General features: G+C 39.6%; 1 non-coding gene and 1 pseudogene across 1 annotated transcript; both read left to right on the top strand.

Moving 5' to 3' along the window:
- The first annotated feature begins 7,624 nt into the window (after positions 1 to 7,624).
- On the top strand, positions 7,625 to 7,712 carry LOC128582923 (small nucleolar RNA SNORD86). The gene has a single exon (XR_008379335.1). It is a non-coding gene; the product is annotated as a small nucleolar RNA SNORD86 (small nucleolar RNA).
- Positions 7,713 to 7,995: 283 nt separating this feature from the next.
- Positions 7,996 to 8,691, top strand: LOC128580666 (nucleolar protein 56-like; annotated as a pseudogene).
- The last annotated feature ends 250 nt before the right edge of the window (positions 8,692 to 8,941 follow it).

Genomic DNA, 8,941 nt, shown 5'->3' on the forward strand with positions numbered 1-8,941 from the left:
CACCACACCTGGCCAGGATTAAATTTTTGATCCATCTAGTCCAGATGTAGAAAATCAAGATTTTTTTAAACATCAAATAATCCTAGGAAATAAATTTAATTACTGTAATATAATAGCACTCAATTAACATTACTAAGTGTTGCCAATGGGATATTTGGGAGTATATTTAAAAGTTATGAGTTATGGGCGGCACCTGTGGCTCAAGGAGTAAGGCGCCGGTCCCATATGCCGGAGGTGGCGAGTTCAAACCCAGCCCTGGCCAAAAAAAAAAAAAAAAAAAAGTTATGAGTTATAACCCAGCTGAACCTCTTTTATTCATTTTATCAGAAGCTAATCAGGTAGGCCATTGGTGGAAGAGTGGTGGCTGGTTCAATTTAGAGACAGCTTCTGGTTAGTTTAGCTTGGGTTGGTGGGTTTTTAACTTGCCTAGTTCATTCCCAGGTTAGAAGAATCCTAGGTGTCTGGCCTGGAGCTATTAATGGTATGCTTGTAGGCTATAAATCTGGATTCTAGTCAGATTACAAATCTGGTTCAGCTCACATAGTTCCTGGGAGCGGGGGTGGGGGGTGGGGGGGGGGAAGGTGAGGGTGCTGTTTTTCTTGGCAGTCTCATGGTGGCCCAGAGCTGCTTCTTGCTGTCAGGATAACCCGCCCATCTAGTTTAATCTATGAGGAAATGCTTGGCATTCCTGGATGACCAAGCACTGGAGAGAAAATTCCCTAACATGTGCCAATCTCCTTGAAAATAAATCAGATTATTAGGAGGCCCCTGGGAGAGCAGAATGTGTGTGTGTGTATGCATACATATTTGTGGTTTTGATTTTGTGTTTTAAACCAAATTGCAAAACCTGAAGGAAAATCATAGAAAAGTTATATAAAGGAAAGGTGAGAGGAAGCTTCCAGACTGCTGAAATCAGTGTACTACCAGGATTTAAGCCATGGGAGCCATCTAGGAGTCAACTTTTTAGGTAGGAAAAAAGATGTTGTCTTTTTCTTTTTTTCTTTTCTTTTTCTTTTTTTTTTGTTGTAGCTCTGGGGCATTTTTTTTTTTTTTGTAGAGACAGAGTCTCACTTTATGGCCCTCGGTAGAGTGCTGTGGCCTCACACAGCTCACAGCAACCTCCAACTCCTGGGCTTAAGCGATTCTCTTGCCTCAGCCTCCCGAGTAGCTGGGACTACAGGCACCTGCCACAACGCCCGGCTATGCTCTGGGGCATTTTTATTATTATTATTATTATTTTACTGTTTGGGATTTATTGAAGGTACAAAGAATTAGGTTACACTGATTGCATTTGTTAGATAAAGTCCTCTTATAATTGTGTCCCGCCCTGTTTTTTCTTAAATAGACTTGTTGATTCAGGATTTATTCTTCTGGGAACTCAAGACCTACATGTCTAAACAAAACTTAAATGGCATTTTGATTTCAAAGGTTTATATTCATTGATTGTTTCTTAAGTTTCAAAAATGAGGAGAGTAGAAACACTTTCATGATTGTAAATATCAATTGTCAGAAGTTATATTAAAATAATGTCCTTGCAGTTTGTGAAGATTTGTCCCACCTCAAATTCCTGGAGATGTGAAACCACAGTCTTCCAATTTTTCTTGTCTTAATAATAAAGTATTCTAGATAAATCTCCTGAATTTTGTGTTCTTTCTTTCTTTTTTGTTTTTGGAGACATGATCTCACTCTGTCGCCAGGGCTAGAGTGCAGTGGCATTATCCTAGCTCACTGGAGCCTTGAACTCCTGGGCTCAAGGAGATCTTCCTACCTGAAACCTCTCAAGTGCCTGGGAATACGAGCATATGCCATCATACCCAGCTAATAATTTATACAGAGTTCTACAGCTTTAAAAAAAGATGATAATTAGTTTACTAATGTAAACTTTATAATTTTATCCATGCAAACTGGCAAAATAATTTTCAAGATTTCTACAGGAATTCATGAGCATTTAACTCCCAGAAAGGAGTTCAACTACTAAGGATTGAAGACCACTGTCCTTTTATATTGCATTGTTTACTTTTAATGTAATACATTTCCTTTTCAGCAAAGGAATTGGCTTGTTGTTTTCATTTAAAGTGACCAGATAAAGGAAATGAAATGTTTCGACACTCTTCCATTTTCTCCGTTCCCCATCAGCTCTGACTTTATTTCTTAGGAGCTGTATGCTTATGACTAAGTGGGTCTTTCTGATTGTCTTAAAAATATCAATGCAAAGGACATCCTCTGATCCAGGAAAATCTTCAGTAGGGTCCAGCCCTAATAAAATGAGGCTGTAAACCAAGGTAATATGATGCGTTACAAAGATAATGGAGCTGAGACTACTTGGTTCTGCCCCTGAATCATCGTGGCCTCTCTCTAGTGTTTAGTTTTCTACAAAATGATGGGATTGGATTAAATTAACTCAGAGGTCCTTTACAGGATTGTAGATCTCAGTGAAATGTCAGAACCACGACATGGCAAAACTAAATAAAATCCATTTGAGGTTCGTTTCCAATGCTTCCACTGCTCCTTTTTCTAGAGTCAAGCCAGGGTTCAAAAGAGATGGCTTATCTTTTGCATCATTCATTAGCAAATATGCTATAGGCTATCAGAACTGGACTTTTTCTTTCTTCTAGAGCTCAGTTGTTCAGGAGATTGTTTAACTCCCACCTTGGGAGAATGGGGAAACAAATGCCAGAATAAAATTCACCACTGGGCTGTTTTCCCAGATGTGTGAGCTGAGGGATGCCTGACTTCTGATGGCTCACCCTCGTGGGGCTTGTTGCTTGACCCACAGCAAGAAACCTTCCTGGATCTGAGTGCTTAAATCCTGGAAAGGCCCTAACTTGCTGCAGATACAAGAAACATAAAATAGATCTAGTGATGGTGACCCAGTGGTGACTATTTGCATAATAGTCAGGAGGAAATGCGAGGTCTGCCCAGAGCTAACAGCAATGTCTTCTGGAATGTTTCACTGCAGATTCTCAGAGCTTAGCTAGACTTCAGAAGGAGCTGCCTGCTGACCCTGTTGCTTAGAGACAACTCAAGCCTGGCTTCCATTTTCCCATGAAACATATTCTTCACTTGCCTTTTCTTTAATTTTTTATTTTATTATTGTTATTATTTTTTGAGACAGGGTCTCGCTTTGTGGCCCAGGCTAGGGTGCAATGGTGAGAGGTCACAGCTCACTGAAACTTCAAACCTCTGGGCTCAAGTGATGCTTCTGCCTCAGCCTCCTGAGTAGCGGGGACTACAGGTGAGTGCCACTATACCTGGCTATTCAGTTCTTTCTTTTCTTTCTTTCTTTCTTTCTTTCTTTCTTTCTTTCTTTCTTTCTTTCTTTCTTTCTTTCTTTCTTTCTTTCTTTCTTTCTTTCTTTCTTTCTTTCTTTCTTTCTTTCTTTCTTTCTTTCCTTCCTTCCTTCCTTCCTTCCTTCCTTCCTTCCTCCTTTCCTTTCCTTTCCTTTCCTTTCCTTTCCTTTCCTTTCCTTTCCTTTCCTTTCCTTTCCTTTCCTTTCCTTTCCTTTCCTTTCCTTTCCTTTCCTTTCCTTTCCTTTCCTTTCCTTTCCTTTCCTTTCCTTTCCTTTCCTTTCCTTTTCTTTCTTTCTTTTTTCAGAGGAGGCCTTGCTCTTGCTCTGACTTAACCCACAGTTTTTAATTGCTATCAGTACTCCATGCTGTGCATTGTTAGGAGGGGAGAATTTTAAGAAGACAATAGTATTTGACAAATGTGGCAGAGGCAGTCAAATAGAGAAGGTTGAAAGTTGGTCACTTCATTCTGGTCAAAGCAACAATATAACAAGAGGACATTTCAATTCTAAATATTTATGCACCCAACATAAATGCTCCCAGTTTATGAAACAGACCTTAATTGGTCTCACCAATATGATATCCCGTAATACCATAATAACTGGGGACTTTAACACCCCTCTGGCAGACCTGGACAGATCTTCTAAATAGAAACTAAACAAAAATATGAGGGTTTAAATATGATCCAAGAACAAATGGGGCTAATAGACATATATAGAATACACCATTCCAAAGCTAAGGAATATATTTTCTTCTTGTCAGCCCATAGAGCATAGTCCAAAATAGATCATATCTTACCATAAAATCAAACATACATTCTATGTTCTCAGACAAGGCAATAAAGGTGCAACTCAACTCCAACAAAAATTTTCATCCCCACACAAAGGCATGGAAATTCATCTTATACTGAATGACAGTTGTGTCAAAGAAGAGATAAAGGAGGAAATTATTCAATTACTTGAACATAACAATAATGAAGCTACAACTTACCAAAACCTGTGGGATGCTGCAAAAGCATTCCTAAGAGGGAAATTTATCTCATTAGATGTCTATATCTGGAAAACAGAAAGAAAGCACATCAACCACTTCATGAATCATCTTAAGGAAATGGAAAAGGAAAAGAAATCTAATCCCAAACATAGCATAAGAAAAGAAATAACCAAAATTAAATCAGAAATAAATGAAATTGAAAGCAAAAGAATCATTCAGAAAAATAAATGAAACAAAAAGTTGGTTCTTCAAAAAAATCAAATTGATGAAACCTTGCCCAGATTAACTAGAAACAGAAAAGTAAAATCTCAGCAGTGCCTGTAGCTCAATCCGTAGGGCTTCGGCCACATACACCGAGGCTGGCCAGTTCAAACTGGGCCAGCTATACAACAATGACAACTAAAATAAAAAAAAAGCCGGGCGTTGTGGGAGGCACCTGTAGTCCAAGCTACTTGGGAAGCTGAGGCAAAAGGATCGCTTAAGCCCAGGAGTTTGAGGTTGCTATGAGCTGTGATGCCATGTCACTCTACCTAGGGTGACAGCTTGAGACTCTGTCTCCAAAACAAAACAAAAACAAAAAAAAAAAAAAGAAAGAAAAGTAAAATCTCTAATAACCTCAATCAGAAATGAAAATACGAGAGATACAAGAGATTATCTCTAGCTACTATAAGAAACTCTATGCCTGGAAATTTGACAATGTGGAGCAAATGGAATCATACCCTCTCCCTAGACTTAACCAAGAAGAAATAGTGCTCTTGAAAAGACCAATATCGGACACTGAGATGAAAGAAACAATAAAAAAACTTCCAACAACAACAACAACAATAACAACAACAAAGCCCTGGACCAGATGGCTTCACACCAGAATTCTATCAAACCTTCAGAGAAGAGCTTGTACCCATACTGCAGAACCTATTCCAAACATTGAGAAGGAGGGAACCTTCCCTAACGTGTTCTACCATGTAAACATCACCCTGATTCCAAGCCTGGGAATGGACCCAACTAAAAAGGAGAACTACAGATCAATTATGCTAATGAATATAGATGCAGAAAATACTCAATAAAATCTATAATCAATAGATTACAGGTACATATTAAACAAATTATATATCATGATCCAGTAGGTTTCATCCCAGTGATGCAAGGCTGGTTTAACATGTGCAAATTCATAAATGTAATTCACCATATCAATAAAAGCAAAACAAAGATCATATGATCCTCTCAATAGGTGCAGAAAAAGCATTTGATAAAATTCAGCATCCTTCCCTAACAAAAACACTTGAGAATATAGGCATAGTTGGCATATTTCTTAAACTGATTGAAGTCATCTGTGACAAACCCACAGCTAATATCATACTGAATGGAGTAAAACCGAAAGCTTTTCAACTTAGAACTGGAATCAGAGAGTGCTGGAAGTTCTAACCAAAGCAATCAGGTAAGAGAAGGATATAAAGGACAACCAAATGGGGGCAGAAGAGGTCCAACTCTTGCTCTTTGCTGATGATATGATTTTATACTTGAAGAACCCCAGAGACTCAACCACAATACTGCTGGAAGGGATCAAAAAATACAGTCATGTCTCGGGGTATAAAATCAATGTCCACAAATCAGTAGCCTTTGTATACCCCAATAACAGCAAAGTTGAGAAGCTAGTCAAAGACACAATTCCCTTCACAGTAGCTTCAAAGAAAAGTGAAATACCTAGGAATATACCTAATAAAAGAGGTGAAGGACCTCTACAAAGAGAATTATAAAACCCTGAGAAAGCAGAAGACATTAACAAATGAAACAACATACCATGCTCCTGGCTGGGAGAAATCAACATTCTTAAAATGTCTAGACTTCCCGGGTGGCACCTGTGGCTCAGTGAGTAGGGCGCCAGCCCCATATACCGAGGGTGGCGGGTTCAAACCCAGCCCCGGCTGAACTACAACCAAAAAATAGCCGGGTGTTGTGGCAGGCGCCTGTAGTCCCAGCTGCTCGGGAGGCTGAGGCAGAAGAATTGCGGAAGCCCAAGAGCTGGAGGTTGCTGTGAGTCCTGTGACATCATGGCACTCTATTGAAGGCGGTAAAGTGAGACTCTGTCTCTACAAAAAAAAAAAAAAAAATGTCTAGACTTGCCAAAGCAATCTATAGATTCAATGCAGTTCCTATTAAAATACCAACATCATACTTTGAAGAACTGGAAAAAATAGTTCTTCATTTTGTATGGAACCAGAAAAAACCCTGTATAGGCAAGGCAATTTTTAGTAATAAAAACAACACCAGAGACATGCCTCTACCAGATGTTAGGCTATATTACAAGTCCACAGTGATCAAACAGCATGGTATTGGCACAAAAATAAAGACATAGACATTTGGAACTGAATAGAAAAATCAAGAGACGAAACCAGTCTCTAGTTGCCATCTGATCTTTAATAAACCATACAAAAGCTTACACTGGGGAAAAGAATCCCTAATCAATAAATGGTGCTGAGAGAACTGAATAACCGCATGTAAAAGATTGAAACTGGAGCTGCAGTTTTCACCACTTACAAAAATTGTTTCAAAATGGATAAAAGATTTAAATCTAAAGAATGAAACCATAAAAATCCTAGAAGAAAGTATGGGAAGAACTCTTGAGGATGTAGGCCTAGGGAAAGGTTTTATGAAGACGACTTCAGTAGCAATTGCAATAATGACAAAAATGAAGAAATGGGACTTAATTAAACCAAAAAGCTTTTGCATAGCTAAGGACACAACAATCAAAACAAACAGACAACCTTCAGAATGGGAAAAGATATTTGCATGTTTTATATCTGACAAAGGCTTGATAATCAAGATCTATAGAGAACTCAAATTAATCAACAACAAAAAAGAGCAAACAATCCCATTTATCACTGTGTAAGAGACATGAATAGGACCTTCTCTGAGGAAGACAGATGAATGGCTAACTAATGTATGAAAAAAATGCTCATTGTCCCTAATCATCAGAGAAATGCAAATCAAAACCACCCTGAGATGTCACCTAACCCCAGTAAGATTAGCCCACATGACAAAGTCCCAAAGGTGCAGATGCTGGTGTGGTTGTGGAGAGAGGGGAACACTTTTACACTGTTGGTATGACTTCAAACTAATACAGCCTCTTTGGAAAGAAGTAGGGAGAATCTTCAAAGGACTCAAATTAGACCTTGCAATCCCACTACTAGGCATTTACCCAGAAGAAAAAAAATCAGTTTATCATAAAGACAATTTGCACTAAATTGTTCATCACAGCTCAATTTACAATCATCAAGTTGTGGAAACAACCTAAATGCCCATCAACTCAGGAATGGATTAACAAGCTGTGGTATATGAATACCAGGGAATATTATTCAGCCATAAAAAGATGGAGACTTCTAACTTATACAGCCCTGTGCTATGGAGGTGATGGCCAGTCCTGGTGTCTGAGTGATTCCCAGGGACTCAGTTTCCTTGGTCCCAGGGACCAAGTTTCCAGAGCCCTGAAGACAAGGGGTAACACACCAAAATGTGGACTTGTTTTCCACTCCATCTTCATTGGCCGAGCAGGGGCCAAGAACAAAGGCCGAATCTCCTGATACCTGCCAAATAAATGCGGTATTGCCTCGCAAATCGATTGCTTTTCTGAGGTGCCCACAAATATATTTTGGGAGAAGCTTTGGGAACAAGTTGAGGAGCGACTGAGATTGGAGAGATTCCATGAAAGAATCTGGATGTCATGAAGGAAGTAATAGTTCAGGCAGAGGAAGTGGCTGCTGAGATCACTGGGAAACTGGAGAAACAGGAGAAGAAACGCTTGAAGAAGGAAAAGAAACGACTGGCTGGGCGGCGGCTGTGGCTCAAAGGGATAGGGCGCCAGCCCCATATGCCAGAGGTGGCAGGTTCAAGCCCAGCCCCAGCCCAAAACCACACACACACACACACACACACACAAACATCAAAATACATCAATCTATAAAAAAAAAAAAGAAAAAAAGAAACAACTGGCTGCACTTGTCTTCACTTCTTCAGAAAATAGCAGTAGCACTCAGGAGGAGTGTGAGAAGCCAGTGGAAAAACCCCGAAAGAAGAAAAAGCAAAGGCCCCAGGAGGTTCCTCAGGAGGATGGATTGGAAGACCACCCATCTATCCTTGTCTCTAAACCCAAGAAAAAGAAATCTTTTTCCAAAGAGAAGTTGGTTAGTAGTGATCTTGAGGAGGCCACAGGCGTTGTAAGGCCTCCCAAGGAGAGAGCTTCACCCAAGGAGGAAACCGTAGTCAGTGACCCTGAAGAGGCAGGCAACAAGAGCAGGTCTAAAAAAATGAGGAAATTCTCCTCTAAGGAGGAGACAGCAGCGGGCTGGAAGAGGCTGCAGCCACCAAGAGCAGCTCCAAGAAGAAGAAAAAGTTCCACAAAGCTTCCCAGGAAGATTAGAATGCATATTCCTGTGAGGGAGGTGTATCCCATACCCCTGTGTCCCATCCCTCAATAAAAACAAATTTACAAAGTTAAAAAAAAAAGGTAGAGACTTTATATCTTTTATATTAACCTGGATGGAACTGAAACGCATTCTTCTTAGTAAAATATCACAAAGATAGAAAAGCAAGTATTTAATGTACTCAGTACTAATATGAAGCCAGTAGATGATCTAATACGCGCTCACTCATTTCAATTCAAGTTGGGG

The sequence above is a fragment of the Nycticebus coucang genome, chromosome 3 (assembly GCF_027406575.1).
Source record: "Nycticebus coucang isolate mNycCou1 chromosome 3, mNycCou1.pri, whole genome shotgun sequence".
Taxonomy (NCBI): domain Eukaryota; kingdom Metazoa; phylum Chordata; class Mammalia; order Primates; family Lorisidae; genus Nycticebus; species Nycticebus coucang.